At 31.0% G+C, this 18,409-nt stretch overlaps 1 protein-coding gene across 3 annotated transcripts in view; it reads left to right on the top strand.

Moving 5' to 3' along the window:
• The first annotated feature begins 122 nt into the window (after window positions 1-122).
• Window positions 123-18,409, top strand: part of LOC127067460 (heparan sulfate glucosamine 3-O-sulfotransferase 5) — an 89,930-nt gene continuing 71,643 nt past the window's right edge. The window contains exon 1 of one of the 3 annotated variants that reach the window (XM_051002391.1): window positions 123-1,137. The gene's annotated coding sequence lies outside the window, so the exon portion shown is untranslated. The remainder of the gene's footprint in view (window positions 1,138-18,409) is intronic. The other 2 variants (XM_051002390.1, XM_051002389.1) reach the window with 2 other exon arrangements.

The raw sequence follows: 18,409 nt of genomic DNA, 5'->3' as shown, positions 1-18,409 counted from the left end.
ATGGAAAGCGGCGTTGCGCGGGTCTCGTAGCCGTTAGGTATCGGCGGTTGAAGTAAGAGGCGGAGTGGGGATAGCGAGCGATGGAAGGTGGGAGTGAGAGGTGGGAGTAAGAGTGAGAGAGAGAAAGAGTGGGTACGGGAGAGGGGGAGAGAGAGAGAGAGGGAGCGAGCGAGGTGACGGTTAAGAAGGAGAGGTGCGTGCTCCGAGGTGTCGCGCGGTCGAGATAGAAAAGTGGTGGGGATGTTACTCCGCGCGAGAAACGGATCCCGCGGCAGTACGTCGGCGTAGCTCGAGCGGCTCGGAGCTGGTCGGTCCGGGATTAAATTCGTCCATCGGTCCTTGACCCACGACAAGGCTTTTACATATCAATAGCGCTTATCACAGGAATCCGTGTTTTTATAAAATAATAGATTAATCGAGTTTAACGAGATTGTTAAGTGTTTTGTACGAAACGAAACGTTAGTGGTGGTGTAACGTTTATACGAATTTTTCTCTTTTTTCTTTTTTTTCTTTCCTTCCTTTCTTTCCTTATTTCCATCTTCTTTCCCATCTTTCCTTTCATATCCTATCCTCTCCTTTCCTTTCTTTCCAATCTAACGTTCTTTACATCCCTCTCTCTCTCTCTCTCTCTCTCTCGTTTCTGTTATACTCTCTCATCTTCGCACCAGTGAGCTTTCAACCCTTCGAGAGAAAAGCAAGCTCGCGTACATAACCTCCATCCGATGGTTCTCCTTTACTCTTTCGCTGTGTTGTTACGACGAACCGATTACACATTGATTCACGATGTTCCTTGAATATTCAATATATTACGAAATATTTTTCCTTTCGTACATTTTCTATTCAGTGAAAGATATCGAACGTCGAAGTTAAGTCAAGTGTGTTTAAGACGAAGAAGGAAGGTGAGAAAGGAGGAACAAGAAGAAGAAGAAGAAGAAGAAGAAGAAGAAGATAGGACCAGCATCGGAACCACCACCATTAACACATCATCATAATACTTGTTATCTCATCTTTATTGAACACCATCGTCATTATAATTATCAACGTCGTCATCATCGTCACGCTAAGCGCAAGAAAAGCATACGTCGTGTGTGTCCACGGCCTAGTGACCTGACCTTGAGTCGGCCCGACCAGGTACAGGTACGTGTTTACTACTTACATACATATAGCTCCAAGCTTTTCTTCTTTATTCTATATACATGTACGTATTTATTTATTTTTCCAAGAAAACGAATAAGAAAGATATCCGAATGAGCGATCGAAAACATTTGTTTCCTCTTCCGTAATCTTTATTTTCTTCTTCGGTCTCTTTCTTTGTTTTCCTTTTTTTTTTTTTTACGAATCGCGTTTTCAACGTGTTCGGATCTTAAAGATTCGTTTGGAAAAAGGAAGGAGAGCTTTGTTTCTCGATAATGTTGTCGTATTGAATATCACTCCGCTTCTCTTCTAAGAAGAGTCCTTCGTCGAAGAGACTTTGAATATATCGTATTCTCAAGGTCGATGTAATCGTTTCAACATTTTCTATATTGTATATATGCATATACATGTATATGCTATACGTGATATATATACATACATATATATATATATATATATATATATATATTATCAACGTAATATATAAAAATATATATATCAAAAATATATATGTATTAACTTATATTATATATTTATGTTAATTATAATATTATATTAACATATGTTATATATTTATATATATATATATTATATATATATTAACTTATATGTTATATATTATATATTTATATTAAATACGTGTATTTAGGAATCAAATAATTTTTTCTTTTTTATTTGTTTTATTTTTATACTCGAAGAGCGCGATCATATTATTTATTTAATAATTTAGATATTTAGAAATTTGTCGTGTAATTGAAAAAACGGTAATGATCGTTTCGTAGTTTTCGCACGTTTTGTAACCGTTAATGATCTGTCTCTTTCTCTCTCTCTCTCTCTCTCTCTCTCTCTCTCTTTCTCTATCTCCGTCTCTCTCGACATCTCTCTACCGTTTGAGTTTTCTCTACTTACTTAGTTACTTATGTTGGGTCAGGGGGGTTCCGTCGGACTTGACGTACGACTTAACTACTGACCAATAGAAAAACGTTTTCTAGCAATTCACGTACGCCGCCATAGTTCTGCTGGCGTGGCGGCGAATCCAAACGAGCGTTTCCTTCACTTATTTTTTTTTGTCCTTTTTAAGTTTTTTATTTTTTTACAAGTTTTTACCATTACCAATATACTCTTTAAGAACTTTCAACTCGAATAAGAGAAAATGTTTCGAATCGATGCTGGAGAAAAAACTGAAGACGAATGGACCATCTTTTTCTTTTTTCATTTTCTTTTCTTTTTCTCCTTTTTTCTTTTTTTTCAAATTTCATACGTCTCGTTTTCAAGCTGTAAATTACTATCATTATTATTTCCTGTATATATATACATATATACATACATACATACATGCATACACATAAATATTTCATCGAGAATCGATGTGCGAACGGAAATTATAGAGAAATTAGGTTAAGTTCGTACTAATGTTTCATCGTTACGAAATAAATATGTCGCATCGTTTCTTTTTTTTTTCAAAGCCTTTTTATCAGATTATATATTTAATAATTAATGAACATATCATCATTAAGTAATATTTTTTTTTTTATTAGGTATAATTTTGATTGCTAATAATTATTACTACTTAAATATGCATAAAGAGAAAGAAATAATTATAGGTATTGATTTAAAAAAAAAAATATATATATATATATATATTGACGTTCGTAATTCGGGAAAGTTACAAGAAAAAAGAAATATAGATATTTCTTACATACACTTTGCAGCTGACTCATAGCCATAAAAATTATATATATGTAAAATATTTTTCAAAATGTTTCCTTAGGATATCTTCTATAATTGTATGGGTATATATCCTTAGTTTCTTTGATTTTTTTTTCTTTTTCTTTTGTAACTATTTCACGTAACGATTTTGAATAATTTCAGAGAGGAGAGATGAAAAAAAAGAATAATTCAAGACGTTTTTTTTTATATATATATATATACATATGTATACGGTAGACATTTTGTATTCATAGATAGACATTTTATATTCATAGGTAGACATTTTGTTTTAATTTTTTTCTTCGCTACGATTTCATGTAACAATATTAAGTAATTCGAAAGAAAGAAAAGAAAGAAAAAGAAAAACGAACAAACAAACAAACAAAGAAATATAGAAAGAGAAGAACAATTCGTAAAAATATTCTTTATTGTATCTATATAGCGTTAAAACATTTCGTATTTCATAAGATAAACATTTTATTTTTCGTTCTAAAAATTTATTTCCCATGGTATCGCCATAGTAGTATTCACTTAACGTATCGAATGATTTAAAAGAAAAGAAAAAAAAAATAAAAAAAAATAAAAAAAATAAAAAGAAAAATTAAATAAAAATATTCTTTATTACGTACACACACATACACAAACGTACGAACACACACACTACAAATATAACGTTAAAACATATTTTATTTCATGAGTAGACGTTTCTATAGGAACATTTTTTTCCCCCACAATATCACTATAATAATAATAGCAACAATTACGTTAGACGAATCATGGATCTTTGCTTAAATGATCCAAGGAAAAGATCCTCGGATTTCGTTAGTGGTTGTTTTAATTCTCGTAAGTGAGGTCGATATCCAAGACTCGTTTGGTGCACTACTACTATACTAATACTATTACTATACTACTACTATTACTACTACTACTACTACTATACTACTACCATCATGGCTAACACAACACGTGGAAAAACAAACGTTGAAATTTACTTTATTAGCGCCGTAGCAACCCTGTTGTAATTAGAAAGCTGTGGAGCAACGACAACGACAACAACGACGACGACGACGACGACGACGACGAGGAGAAAGAGGAAGTTTCTCCATCTTTTTTTTTACTCTTTTCTTCGAGTTTTCTTTTGTTTTCGACTTATTACGTAAGAAAACTCGACGGAGAGAGGAGAGAAAGAAAGAAAGAAAGAGAGAGAGAGAGAAGACCTTAATATTAATTCGAGTGCATATTAAACAGACGAGAATTTTTTTTTTTTTTTTTGTTAAGATAGCAAACAAATTTTTTCATTTTATTATTATTATTATTACTAAAGTATGATTCTAATAATTAAGAAATAACGATGGGATTGTAGTAATTAAATGATTAAAAAATAGTGATGGATCAATAGATAGTAAAAAATAAAAATAGAATTGTGATAATTATATGATTGAGAGATTGTGATATTATCACAATTATAATGATTATAATAATATGCAAAATATATTATTTAATCCGTTGATATCGAAGTATAATACTTAGGAATAGAAATGTATCACTGAAATAAATTCTCCGATGAATTCTTCTTTTTTTTTTCTTTTCTTTTCTTTTTTTTTGTTTTGTTTTGTTTTTATGCGTTTCAAAATTTTCAACGATAATATCGAAGTTATGATTTAATAGAAGGTAGTGAATCTCTTTTTTCCCCGTTGCATTACAAAATTTAGCGATAACGATAATATCGAAATTACGATTTAATCGAACGTAAAAGTATTGTATAATATTTAGGAGCTGAGGGACTAATTAAATGGGATCAAAAGTTCCCGAGTGATTTTAAAAATCGATTATTATGTTTCGAGGCTTTTTATAAAGCTAATCATGTTACTTCCATCCTTTTCTTTTCTTTTTTTTTTTTTTGGTTTTTCTTTTCCACGTTAGAAATTGCATACGACCATAATGAAAGATCGCGATCAATTAGAAAAAAGAAAAAGAAAAAAAATCAAAGTATTATACGATATTTAGAAATCGAAAATATTTTCAATAAATCGTACGAATTTAGTTTTCGTACGGTTAGCGTTCGTAAATGAAGAAGAAAATATATATATATATATATATATATATATATATATATATATATATATATAGAGAGAGAGAGAGAGAGAGAGAGAGAGAGAAGAAAGAAAGAAAGAAAGAAAAATAAATTTTCATTTTAATTACCAAACTTTTTTTTACAATGGACCAAATCGATTCTACATTTCGTAACAATAATTTTTTCTGTATAATGTGGCTGTATTTGAAGGATCGATTGTATCGTTAAGTACCATTTGATATCGACGTTAGTTATACAATTATTGCGACCTGAATTTATTTATTAAAATTTTTTCCCTCTTTTTTTCTTCTTTTTCTTTTCCTTTTTAATTCTTTTCACCTTTCGTATATTTCAATGTTATGTAAGAAAAGTTTCCACAATGGAGTATGTACGAGAAAGAGAGAGAGAGAGAGAGAGAGAAAGAATGAGTGAAAGAGAAAGAGAGAGAGAAAAAATGGAACGAGTTGCCAACCACGGTGAATTTCGTTCGAACTAATATGATTATAAAGTTTTAAACCAAAAAAAAAATAAAATAAAAATAAAAAAAAAATAAAAAAAAAAGAAATAAACAGAAATAAAAGATATAAAATAAAATAAAGTAAACAAAATGAAATAAAATTAGAAAGGACAAAAAGAAAGAAAGAAAGAAAGAAAGAAAAAAGTATAGAAATGAAAATAGAAAAATAAAAAAAGAAAGAAAAAAAAAATTTCGTGAGTCGAAATAGCGACCGATCGAAAACGCCATTACACTTTGACCTTTGTTCGTCGTTCGTTTCTCTTTACGTTTTTTTCTTCTTCTTTTTTTGGTATTATTTTATTTCTTTTCCTCTTTTTCGTTTCTCTCTCTCTCTCTCTCTCTCTCTCGTTTTTTTTTTTTTTTAAATCTTCTTTATCCATTTATTCAATGTACGGGATGTTGAAAACCGAAAATTCTTAAATGGTCACCGGAAGTTCTCAAAGTTATATTTTTTTTTCTCGACGTTTTAGGTTAATTCTTTTCTTTCTTTCTTTTCTTGATTTTTCTTGGAATTCGTGAAAAATCGCAAGTATTGTTCGTAAAAGTTTATAACCGAACTTCGGACTTTGAGTTTAAAGAGTCTCGAGTAAGAGTAATCGATTCAAAAACAAAAGAAAGGAAAAAAAATTAGGAACTTTTGGGCCACCCTATATTTTTTTTATTTCTCCCCCCCCCCTCTCTCTTTCTCTCTCTTTCTTCGTCCTTCTCGTATTCTTTTTAGACAGCTCTCACGAATGGGTCGAAAAGGAATTCGATTAAAGTCGCATTTGCATTTCATCCGGTCGTTTTTCTTACGATGCAAAATGCATTTTATTAAGTTTTTCTCTCCTCGATGTTTTTCCTTTTTTTTTCTTCTTCTTTTCTCTGTTACTTTTCTTTTTTTCCCTGTTTGCACCATTTTTTGAACTAATACTATCTCTCTCTCTCTCTCTCTCTCTTTTTCTCCATAGGAATAAAACGATATATTGGTTAGTTTAGTCCACTTTTTATTATTATTATTATTATTATTATTATTTTTTTTTTTTAATTTCATTTTTTTTATATTCGTCGTAAAATTATTGGTAAGACTGCAGTAAAACTTGATCACGTGACTTGGACGAGATGATCAAGCCAATTGAGAAAAAGGTTCTAAAAAAGAAAAAAGGTAGTATGGAAAGAAAACGTAGATTTTAAAGAGAGAGAGAGAGAGAGACATTTTCTCTTATCTGGTCTCGTGTAAATCTAAAGTAAAGATGTTGTTTTTAGATTAGAAACGTATGTTTTGTCTCTCTCTCTCTCTCTCTCTCTCTCTCTCTCTCTCTGCCTGTCTATCTGTCTTTTTCTCCGTCCAAAGTTGGAAATCGATTTACAAAGGTTTACCTTTGTCATACCTTTTTTCCTTTTCTTTAATTTTTACTTTAATGTTCCAAGAGTTTGGAATTAAAAAGAAGAAATTTTGTTTTTAACAGTTGAAGAAAAAGTTCGTATGAAATATCTTTTTTTATATTTCGTATGAAACTTCATTAAAAGAAATAGGAGAGTTGTTAATATTATTTATTATTATTATTATTATCATATTTTTTAAACAATCTAAATGATCAATCACATAATAATCGTCCAGAAATAATTATCGTTAGTTAATATATTTATTAATATCCAATATATATATTATAGAAAAAAAATTTAATCCATAAAAAGTGTCGAAAAAATATACTTAATAATTTATCAAAATAACCACGTAGAGATTTTAGTTTCCTACGTTAATTATTATTATTATTATTATAATCATCATCATTATTTTTAAGATTGTAAAAAATAAGTTTTTATAGCGATAGTTAAGATGAAAAGTAATGTAGAGGTTTGAAATCGAGAATTTCTCGAAAGCTCGAACAATGATTGCAGCAATATGGCGGAACGTTCATTCGTTCGTTCGTTCTTTCATTCGTTCGTTCGTTCGTTCGTTCGTTCGTTCGTTCGTTCGTTCTTTCGTTCGTAGTAGAACTGGCGATATTTTAACGCTGAAAAATCGTATAGCGTACTGAGAGAGAAAGAGCATGTAGGTGCAATAAAAGGATTCTTTAAGCAGGTGACAAAGTACGTTTACGTTGCCAGAGGGAATACTACTACTACTGTTACTACCTATCCATGATATGGTTACTACTAGTTGCCGTGGCTTTGCTAAAAGTACCAGACGAAATAGCCAACGAGCACAAAGTGAACGAGCTTGATGGTGTCTATTCCTTCTATCTCTCTTTCTTTTTCTCTCTCTCTCTCTCTCTCTCTTTCTACAAGTAGAACCATTAACTTTTCTTCTATAACACTTATTTCTCTCTCTATCTCTATCTCTATCTCTCTCTCTCTCTCTCTCTCTTTATTTTTCCCCCATACACACACATACACGCACGCACGCACACACGTATACATTTTTTTTTTATTATTCTTTTTTATTTCTCTTGTTCATTTTTATTTATTTCCACTTATCTTGTAATCTTTATTTAATAAATAAAATTAAAAATATTTAATTCCGTAACTTTCATCCTTAACTATGTTACAAGTTGTTCAGAAAAAAAATTAACAAAAAAAAAAAAGAAAATTAGTCCCACTAAAGTCTCGAAAGAGAATAGACACATGATCGATGTTTAAATTCGTAATAGAAACTTATTGATCCTATATATCCTAGATCTATGATACGTACACGTATATATGCACGTAGATGCAACAAATGAAACTTTTAAGGTATTACTTAAGAACGACTGATTTCATTGTCTGCCATATTTCTATGATAACGTAACAAGTTTGAAGGAGTTGAAGAATAAAAGTATTGTTAAAGGTTTTAATGGATTAAAAAAAAAAAAGAAAAATATATATATTTATTTATAAGTAAACAAATAAATATATAAGCGCATTAATCAAGTTGGACGAATTCATAACGACGTGTCGGCAATTAGATAAGTATTTTTGGCACCGTAGCAAATAGCTCTCTTTCTCTCTCTCTCTCTCTCTCTCTCTTTCTCTATCTCTATCTCTTTCTCTTTCTCGTCCTGGATTCAAGGATTATTGCCCTAAATTGCTTTCCAGATCTGGGAACTGAATTAAATCGTACACGTCTCGAGATATATATCTTATTTCCACCCGACGAATTAATGCAAACGTTCTCGTTTACTGATTTTTAACGAATGGCTTTTCTAAAAGAAACAAGGAAAAGAGAAGAGAAGAAAAAAATAAAAAAACAATCTTCTTTTTATTTCGACAACGTTATATTTCTAAACACATTATTATATTCAAATTATATATTAAAAAAATATATTATTATTATTAATGAGGGTTAAAAGTTCCTAGATGATTTTCAATATTTAGTTATCCTTTTTTTGTGTAGACATTAATTTTTCTTTTCTTTTCTTTTCTTTTCTTTTTTTTTTTTTTTCTTTGCGATTCGTATTGTAAAATTTACTATAAGCCACTAGGAATTTTTTAATTCATCTTTTAATTTACTCTATATAATAAAATTTTATATATATATATATTATTTTTTATATAATAATATTATTCAATATCACATCTATATCTTTACGTTTATAGAGACTAAGCTAAAAAAAAAAATAAGTTCGATCGTAAAAGTTTAATATAATTAGATTAAGTTTAACGGGGGTACTTTAATAGACGCTTGTAAAAATGATCTAATAGATAAAACGAGATAATCGTTGGAATAATAAAGGATATTGGAAGCATTGAAACATCTTTGTTAGGGTCGCAAAAGGAGGGGTTCTCTTGATAAAAAGAAGAGAAAAAGAGAACGATGAGAAACAGAGACATAGATATACATCTAGACAAGAAAAAGAGGGAAAGATAGAAAGATAAAAAGATAGAAAGATAGAAAGAAAAAGAAAGAAAGAGAAGAAAAGAGAGAGAGAGAGAGAGAGAGAGAGAGAGAGAGAGAAAAAGATGAGCCAACCACGTTTTATCGCCATTCTTAAATCGGTCCTTATCGTCTCTGATATCGGGCTGAGTAGTCAAGTACCCATTAGGATCTAAAAAGGTACTTTTAAAAGAGGCTCGTCTTCACGTAACACGTACTAGTCCACCTACACACCCACCCCCACCTTCACCCTCACCCACACCTTCATTTTCACCCTTATTTTTACCCTTACCCTTACTCTTACCCTTACCCTTACTTCCTATACCTATTCAAACGCATCTCTGCACAACATTAACTCGAAATGACGAACGAGAACGGATTAGCACTATTCTTTGTGCCAGTCGTAAAAATGCACTAACTTCTATTCTACTTAGGGATTTACGTCGAAAGTATGTCGTTATTAGATTGGAACAAAAGTCACTAAGTCATTGGAAATAAAATGAATAACTAAATCAATTATGAGAAAAACGAAACAAAGAAATTCTCTTCTGTAAATCACTCGAAGTACTCGAACGACGAAAAGTCACTGGTTATGGGGATTTTTTAACTGGTGAGAAAGTTTTAAACTACGAGCGGTGGGAGGGGGTGGAAGGTGATTACAATATTTTTCTTTTGTTTTTTTTTTTTTTGTATTTTTGATGATTTTTCCAATGCAATTATTCTCTTTCTTTTTTCTTTTTGTTTTGTTTTTTTTTTTTTTTATTTTTTTTTTTTCCCCCCCCCCCCCCCCTACATAGAATCACAGGTCTACCTTGTAAAATTGCTAGGCTGAGAATTAGAAATCTGTGAGATTTCGAAGAGAGAAAAAAAAGAAGAAGAAGAAAAGAGAAATAAAAAAGCAACTGAATTTTTGAAATCAATTTAAAAACTTTTGACTCTCATCCTGGTATTATTAACGCACGTGTTTGTTTCGTGTGAAAACAAAAGGAGAGAAAGAAAAGGAAGAAAGAAAAAAACAAAAACAAAGAAAGAAAAAGGAAATAAATTACTTTCGCGAAGAACACACTCACAAAAAGAAAGAAATTATTCCTGGAAAAAATTCGTTTAAATATCTGATGAAGTTTGTTTGTGTGTATGCGTGTGCATAATTTTTTTTTCTCTTTTTTTTTTTTTTTGGGATAATAGTTTTAAAAATATTCGTTAAAAGCGTGTAACATCTTTTTTTTCACGCGTATTTTTCTCTTTTTAAATTGATATTATTAATTAATTAATTAATAAAATAATTATTTAAGTAATAATGTAAAATCCATGTATGCGTTCGGCTAATGAAAAAATATTTAACCAGGGCAAATATTTTCGGTTTAAAAATATGGACAAATGCAAAATGGCCGAAATTGTTTCCGTGCCGTTTCCCGTGCCAGTCAGCGTTATCGTCAAATAATATTGTTTTACGCAAACTATGATTCTTCACCTTTGCGTGGAATAGTTAGGGTTGGTACGCCTTCGACACACGAGCCTTCCAACATAATATCGATAAAACAATTTTGTTGGATTTATATCGGTCGAAAACTACTATACACACGTATGTACGTACATACTCACACACACATATATATATATATATCATACATACATACATACATATATCTACTTACATACTTTTCTCAATTCAAATATTCTACAGGGTGGATCGAAAGTTCGTAGGTAACTTTTAAATTCGTTTATTTCTTTTCGTTTAGATATTTCGCATTGTGTGCTTTATTCCTTATTTGTTTCTTTTTCTTTTTCTTTCCTTCCTCTTTATCTTTCTTTCTTTATCAGATTTTTTTTTTTAATCAAAAATTACAAAACCAATTGATAAAATTAAAAATGTAAAACGTCTAGAGAAATAGTGATCGATCTTTAAAATACTCACTAATAATAGTCTAGATATTTTTCGTCCGTTCACATTCTTTCGGTTCACCATTTATAAGATTTTATTCTCCGTTATAAACTTCGTAAAATTTTCGTATATATTTTTTAATATACACACACACACATATATATATCTTGTTTTTTATTTTTCATAAATTGTAGAAACAACGTTACGTTGAATTTTCTTTTTCCCAGTCTTGTTATAATTATTACGATTTATTTAGTTCGATGCTTTACGTTTTGCTTTCTATTGTCTTCCTCAAGCACAGCACATACTTTCTTTCATATGAAAGGGTGATGGGTGATGGGTGGTGGGTGGTGGGTGGTGGGATTGGAAAGGACTAGAGTGGGGGAGGAACTCAACAAAATTACGAAGCAAGAATGGCGTGCGAACGTGGTTGGATAACAAAAGAGAGTTACGTATACAATAAAAGCGTAGTGAGTCAAAGCCAACGCGATCCTACATACAAACATAACCTATGTACTACCAACGCAACAACGACAACACAACGACAACGGACTATTGCAATTCGTCGTCGCTACATTTCCCTCACGTCGTAATATCGTATTGTACCGACTTACAAAAGGAACCGTATTCGCATCTTCTTTTTAAATATTCGATTCGTAACGTGGAAAATCTTTCGACGTGAATATTTTTGGTTAAAAAAAAAAGAGAAAGAGAGAGAGAGAGAGGGAGAGAAAAGAAAAAAAAAGGGAAGTAAAGAAAATTTTAGAGGACAGAGAGGAAAAAAAGTATCATATTTTTATGTAACGCAACGTAACGTAATGTTACAAACGTAACCGCAATAAATACTCTAGATTTTTTTGTAGACTCTAAATATAACCTAAAAAACGGAAGGATAATATCGTGTCGCGTATAAAAAGGGAATCGCATTTCATGATTTTTTTTTTTTTCCTTTCTTTCTTCCTTTACTTTTTTTTTCGTTTTAATATTCGATTCGCACCGTGGAAAATCTTTCGACGTGAATATTTTCGGTAGAAAAAAAGAAAAAAAAATAGAATGAAAAGAAAAAAATTCACATTTTTATTTGACGATATAAAATGTATCATAGTTGACGTTTCAATCTCATCTCTCCTCGACTGTGTTGTAACATAGTTAGTTTTGTAACATAGTTACAAAAAAAAAAAGAGAGAAAAAAATAGAAAGAAAAGACTAATTGATTCGAGTTTACTATATTTAGAAACTTTTGTCCCGTTATATATATAATTTCGTTAAATTCAGAAGTATATCAGTGATCGATCAGAAATGTTTGTTTGTTTTTTTTATTTTTTTTTTTATTTTTTATATTTTTCTTTCTGCTTTTTTTTTCTTCTTTCTTTCTCTCTCTTTTTTTGATAAAGTCTTCCATGAAAAATGTATTACAGCTATTACACGAAAGTCGTTTCTCTAGAAAGTTGCGAGTGACGTTAGTCTCTCTCTCTCTTTCTCTCTCTCTCTCTATCTTTCTATTTATCTATCTATCTATCTCTATCTTTCTCTTTCTTTTTTTCTTTCTTTCTTTCTTTTCTTTCTTCCTTCTTTCTTTCTTTCTTTTTTTCGTTCTTTTGATACAGCAGAGCTACCGGCACATCTTTGCCGTCTTTGAAGGCACGAGAGATTCTTTAGAAGCACGAAGATACCTACTCTCGTTTTCGAGAGAGAGAGAGAGAGAGAGAAAGAGAGAGATATGTAACAGTAGTAGTAATAGTAGTAGTAGTAGTAGTATAAGTAGTAAAAGAAGGTGAAGGCAAAGGAGGATGAGGATGAGGATGAGGATGAAGAGGAGGAGGTTGGTTGGTTGGTAGGTAGGTAGGTAGGTAGGTAGGTAGGTAGGTAGGTAAAATTTAAAATGGAAATATATTTCGAGTACTGTTCTAAAACACAAGTTTACGAACGAAATTCAAGGTCGTAAAACTAACCAAGAAAATCATATTGAAGAATTTATGAATTGAAATCGTACCGAATAGACACATTGCAAACATTTTCACCAGAAATTTTATTAAACTATAAACGGTTATGATTATCGTTTGAAATTACATTTGTTAGAAAAATATGAGAAATTTCTTCTGGTAAAAAATGTATTTTGCCTGTTTGATTAGTTTTAATGATATACGTAAATGAAATATATTTTCTTGTTTTGTATTCAGTATTCTACAGGATTCGATATGGACTTTTTATGTATTCGAAATTTTAGGTTATTCAATATGGCGTATTGTTTTAGGTTAGTTTATGTTATATACGTAGATAGGTATATAGTATTTATAGATAGATATATAAACAAAAGTATTCGATTTTTCGTATTCCCAAGTCTTCAAAATTCAATATGGACTTTTATTTATTCAAAATTTGAAGGAATTCAATATGGCGTATTGTGTTAGCTTAGTTTGTACTATATATAAATTCTTTTTCGTATTCGAAATTGTAGAGAATTTAATATGGCATATTGTTTGCGTTAGATTACTTTTTGCTATAAACAAAAAATACACACCTATTTTTTTTTCCTATTTAAAATTCTAAAAAATTCAACATGGCCTTCTCCATCTTTAAAATTCTAGGGTATTCAAAATGGCGTATCGTTTAAGATTAGATCACGCTAAAAAAGAGAATATATTATCTCTTTTTCGTAATCAACCTGTTACGAAATTCAGTATGGCTTGTAAAAAAAAAAAAAAGAAAAAGAAAAAGGAAGAAAGAGGGGATAAAGAAAAGAAGAAAAAAAAAACTTGAAAATAGATTGGATTCGTATTGCAGGATGATCTCGTGAATTTTTAAACGTAAAAATAACAAGGGACATTTTAACGTTTACGTAGAAAGGAAAGTTTTTGTCGTGGAGGATGGATAAGGGTGGTGTGGTAAGGAAGGGATGATGCAAACGGCCGACGATCAGATTTCTTGAATTCTCTGAAGAAACTTGCGACCGTAATCGAAGATGCATCTGAATAATATTACGCTGGCAAAGTTGCAAAACTTTTCTGTGAAAAGTAGAGGGAAAGAGCAGAGAGAGAAAGAGAGAGACGAAAGTAGAAAGAAGGCAAAAAAAAAGAAAAAAAAAGAAAGAAAGAAAGAAAGAAAGAAAGAAAGAAAAAGGAAAGGAAAGGCATTACTCGAATCCTAATTCCCCATAGCCATTATAACTTCGAGCGATGGTATTTTTCTAGTAAGAGAAAAAGAGATAGTGAATATTTAATGTCTTTTGAAGTAAGTCCAAAACATCGTTTCGCTTTTGACTTAAAAAAAAAAAAGATAAAAGAGGAAGAGAGAAAGAAAATATATAAAGAGAATGACAATTTAATACGTGTGTGGTATGTGATATACTGGGTGTCTCGAAATAGATATTAGAGATATATATTAGAGAAATATTTGACTCTTCGGTGTGTCTTTAAAACGATAAGAAAAAAAAAGAAGAAGAAGAAGAAGAAGAAGTACAAAATTACGTGTGCTTGAATACTCGATATCGATCTTTAAAAATATCACGAAGGACATTGCAAAATTTTTTTGGCAATTTTGTTTGATTCTTTGACGAAAAAAATTATTAACAATTGTCAACGATCTCAAATAAAATTCTTCGAGTAAAAAATCCTCCCCTCTCCCTCAAAAAAAAAAGAAAAGAAAAGAAAAGAAAAGAAACAAATACTAAATCAAAATTTCTGCTTCAATTATTATTTTGATCGTGGCTGAAGTCATTCCTTTAGAAAATAACTTTTCTACTTATTTTAGGTTACCATGTACACACACATACACACATACACAGAGATGCGTATAATTTGAATGTGTTAAAGAGGACAAAAAAAAAGAAAGAGAGAAAAAAAAGAAGACGAAGAGAAGAAAAAAAAGAATTTTTGACCGACGTTTCCTCGGTCTTGCAATGGCGAGAACGTCTCAGCTATTTTCTTGGTTATCCTCGTTCGCACGAGGCAGAAGGAAAACATTTTCTTTCGTCGAAATTGGAACGGGAATGGGGTTGGATTGCTGGAGACGGGGGACGGAATGGCGCTCGTTGAAAAGATACGAAAGATGGAGAAGCTCGAAAAGTTTTTCTTCTTCTCTTTGATGGCGGCCTACCGTGAACCATCTTTACACATACACGTATATACACGCGTGTATACTATATATACGTGTTATATATAATACTATATATATGTATATACATAAACGTATGCATTTATGCCTCATTTTTATGATGTTTTGAACAGTTCAATTTTATTTTCTTACGTTACCACATCTATTTCTGTGTGTGTGTGTGTGTGTGTGTACACATATACATAGAATACATACATATATACTTACTGTGATATTGCTTATATCGGAAAAAACATGTCACTTCGAGTGGACCAAAAGTTTCTAAATAATTTTACTAAACAATATCCCGAGATTCTTTTCGTTCGATTGCTACGTTCTTCCTCTGTTTTTTTTCTTTATTTTTCTTTTTTTTTTCGTTCTTCTTTTTTCTTTCTCTAAAATCGCCAAAGAGTTTCGTAGTTTTACGATTTGAAAGAAATAATAAAAAAAAAAAAAAAAAAAGAAAAAGAGGGAAAGAATTCCTTCATCTAGGTACTTTTTTTTTTATCAGATCTAGAAACTTTGTGGATCAACTTGTTCCCTTTTGTATTTTAGCATAGAAATTCGAATTTCGATTAGAACTTTCTTTCTCAATGATAATTACTTTGAGAATATCGTAGTGTGTATAGATATGTGCGTGCGTGCGTGCGTATCTACGTACGTGCGCGCGCGTCATATCAAATTTGAGAAATCGGTAGGAGTTTGCGGCTTCCCGAGTAACCAGAGTGAAACGTGTAACGATTTCAACGTGCCTCCCTGGTTACCTCCGTACAATTAGATTATCTACCATACCTAACCTCTCTTTTCTCTCTCTCTCTCTCTGTTCCTCTTAGCTAGGAGGAAACTTTTGGATATAAATTAATATCTATCATAAAATCATCTTTTGTATAACGTTGTAACTTTATAGGAGATGATATCCGTATTTTAATTTGTAGAAAAATGTGTGTGTGTGTGTGTGTGTGTGCATATATACAATTTGTTTATTATCTTTGGTTAAAAAACTTTTCCTTCAATTTCTTCAATTTTTTTTTTGTTTTTTTTTTCATATTAAAAACGTAGAGCAACTTTTTCAACAACCCAATTATTTCTCTCATTGAATTTTCCTTACGTTGTTATTAACGAAAATGAGATAAAGTTAATTATATTTTTCTTCAATTTTCGTATCAATATTGCGGACGAACTTTTGCAACAGATCGATATTATTTCTCTCATCGAATTTTTCTAAACAATATATATTTTTCAAAGCATTCCCGATTAAAATATTAATTTGAAATTACATCACAAAAAAAGAAAGAGAGAGAGGGGGGAAAGAATACGTATTAAATTTAAAGAAAAGAAAAAAAAACAAGATGGCGGTGGAGGAAAGATGGCGGAAGAAATTGTCATTCTCTCGTTTCACATGTAATTTAAATCGTTGAAATAAAAAAGAAGTTAGTTGATAATAACAACCGACTTTAAAGGTAAAATAAATAAAAACGTGTGAGTGAGTGAGTAAGAGCGAAAAAGAAAGAGAAAGAGAGAAAGAGTAATTTCTCGGGATATCTAATATCGGCCATGTTGCCGCCGCCGCCGTCGTCGTCGTCGTCGTCGTCCTAACAAAATTGAATTTACGCGCGCGTAACAATACCCTCGGAGTTTTACGTAAGTACAAGTTCGCGAAGAAGAAGAAGAAGAAGAAGAAGAAGAAGAAGAAGAAGAAGAAGAAGAATAAGAAAAGTGTTTCAAAGCTCTGTACTTTATTCTCTCGGAGAACTTTTTATAATCCGAACTGACGCTTACCGTTAATCTCAGTGTGTTTTAGACACTTCCTGTTATGGGAAAGATCGGTCTCTCGTGTTTCCACGTAATATCTATCAAATTTCAAAGCTAACCTCAATTTATTTCATCTGATAAAACGTTTATCAGAACGAATATTAACGCATAAGTTGGTAAACAACCATTTCACGTTTTTCATGGTTTTTTTTTATATAAACGTAGTCTTAGAAAATATATATATATATATATATATATATATATATATATATATATATAGAGTGATCCAAAAAGTTTTCAGATGAGCAAAAAGATTCTTAGATTTGTAGAGGTCTATATATAAGAAATAAAAAAAAAGAAATTAAAATATCTCGAAAGATAGATAGATAGATAGATAGATAGATAGATAGAGAGAGACAGAGAGAGAGAGAGACAGAGAGAGAGAGAGAGAGAGAGAGAGAGAGAGAGAGAGAGAGAGAGAGAGAGAGAGAGAGGAGAGTTTGATATCTCAAAAATCACTTGGGGAAACATTTGGTACACCCTGTGCATATAGAGCGCACGTTTTTGTTATAAGTTGATATAGAATATATTTTGAGGTTAGGTTCACAAAGAGAATGATGAATTTGCTTGAAATGAGTGAGTCTCTCTCTCTCTCTCTGTATATATATGTATATATATATGTGTGTGTTAGTTAATCGTCCTTCCTCTGTGGTATGTACTCGTTTACATTTCACGTGTTGTGTCGTCGGTGCTAATTACCCGAGACAGCAAAGAAATATGTTTAAACCGTTCGTAACAGCTTCCTCGCCGTCATGGATTTATACCGTTGTTTGGAATTCATTTGCCACACATATATATATATATATATATACATACATAGATATATGTATTTATGTATTATATATGTACATAAAACGAAAAGAGAACCAACATTGGTGAGCTTATAATTGATACCATAAAAAAGGAGATGTTTTTATCTTTGATGAAAATTGCTATATATGTGAAAGAGAGAGAGAGATAGATAGATAGATAGATAGAGATAGATAGAATTAGATAAAAAGATAGAGAGAAGGAGAGAGAAGCAATAAGTATATTAAGTATCTTTGAGAAGCTTAGAAATCTTCTAAATAGAAGAGAGACATTCTCTCTCTCTCTTTCTCTTTCTTTGTCTTTCTATTCGTTGAGAAAAGAAGGTTAGAAAAATGGCTGCTCTTGAAGAATTCGATCGTACGACAAACGTTACATATATTTCATCGATTTCATACGTATATATGTACTTATATACCTCCATATATACATATCCTCCCATAAAATGGTCTAACAATTTCTTAGGTAATTTTAAAAATCAATTGTACTCACTTTCGAGGTCTTTCTAAAGGGTTGATTGTTCTGTTTTTTTTTTCCTCGTATAGA

This window comes from Vespula vulgaris, chromosome 11 (assembly GCF_905475345.1).
Source record: "Vespula vulgaris chromosome 11, iyVesVulg1.1, whole genome shotgun sequence".
In the NCBI taxonomy this organism is placed as follows: domain Eukaryota; kingdom Metazoa; phylum Arthropoda; class Insecta; order Hymenoptera; family Vespidae; genus Vespula; species Vespula vulgaris.
This window is presented reverse-complemented; position numbering and strand designations above follow the sequence as displayed.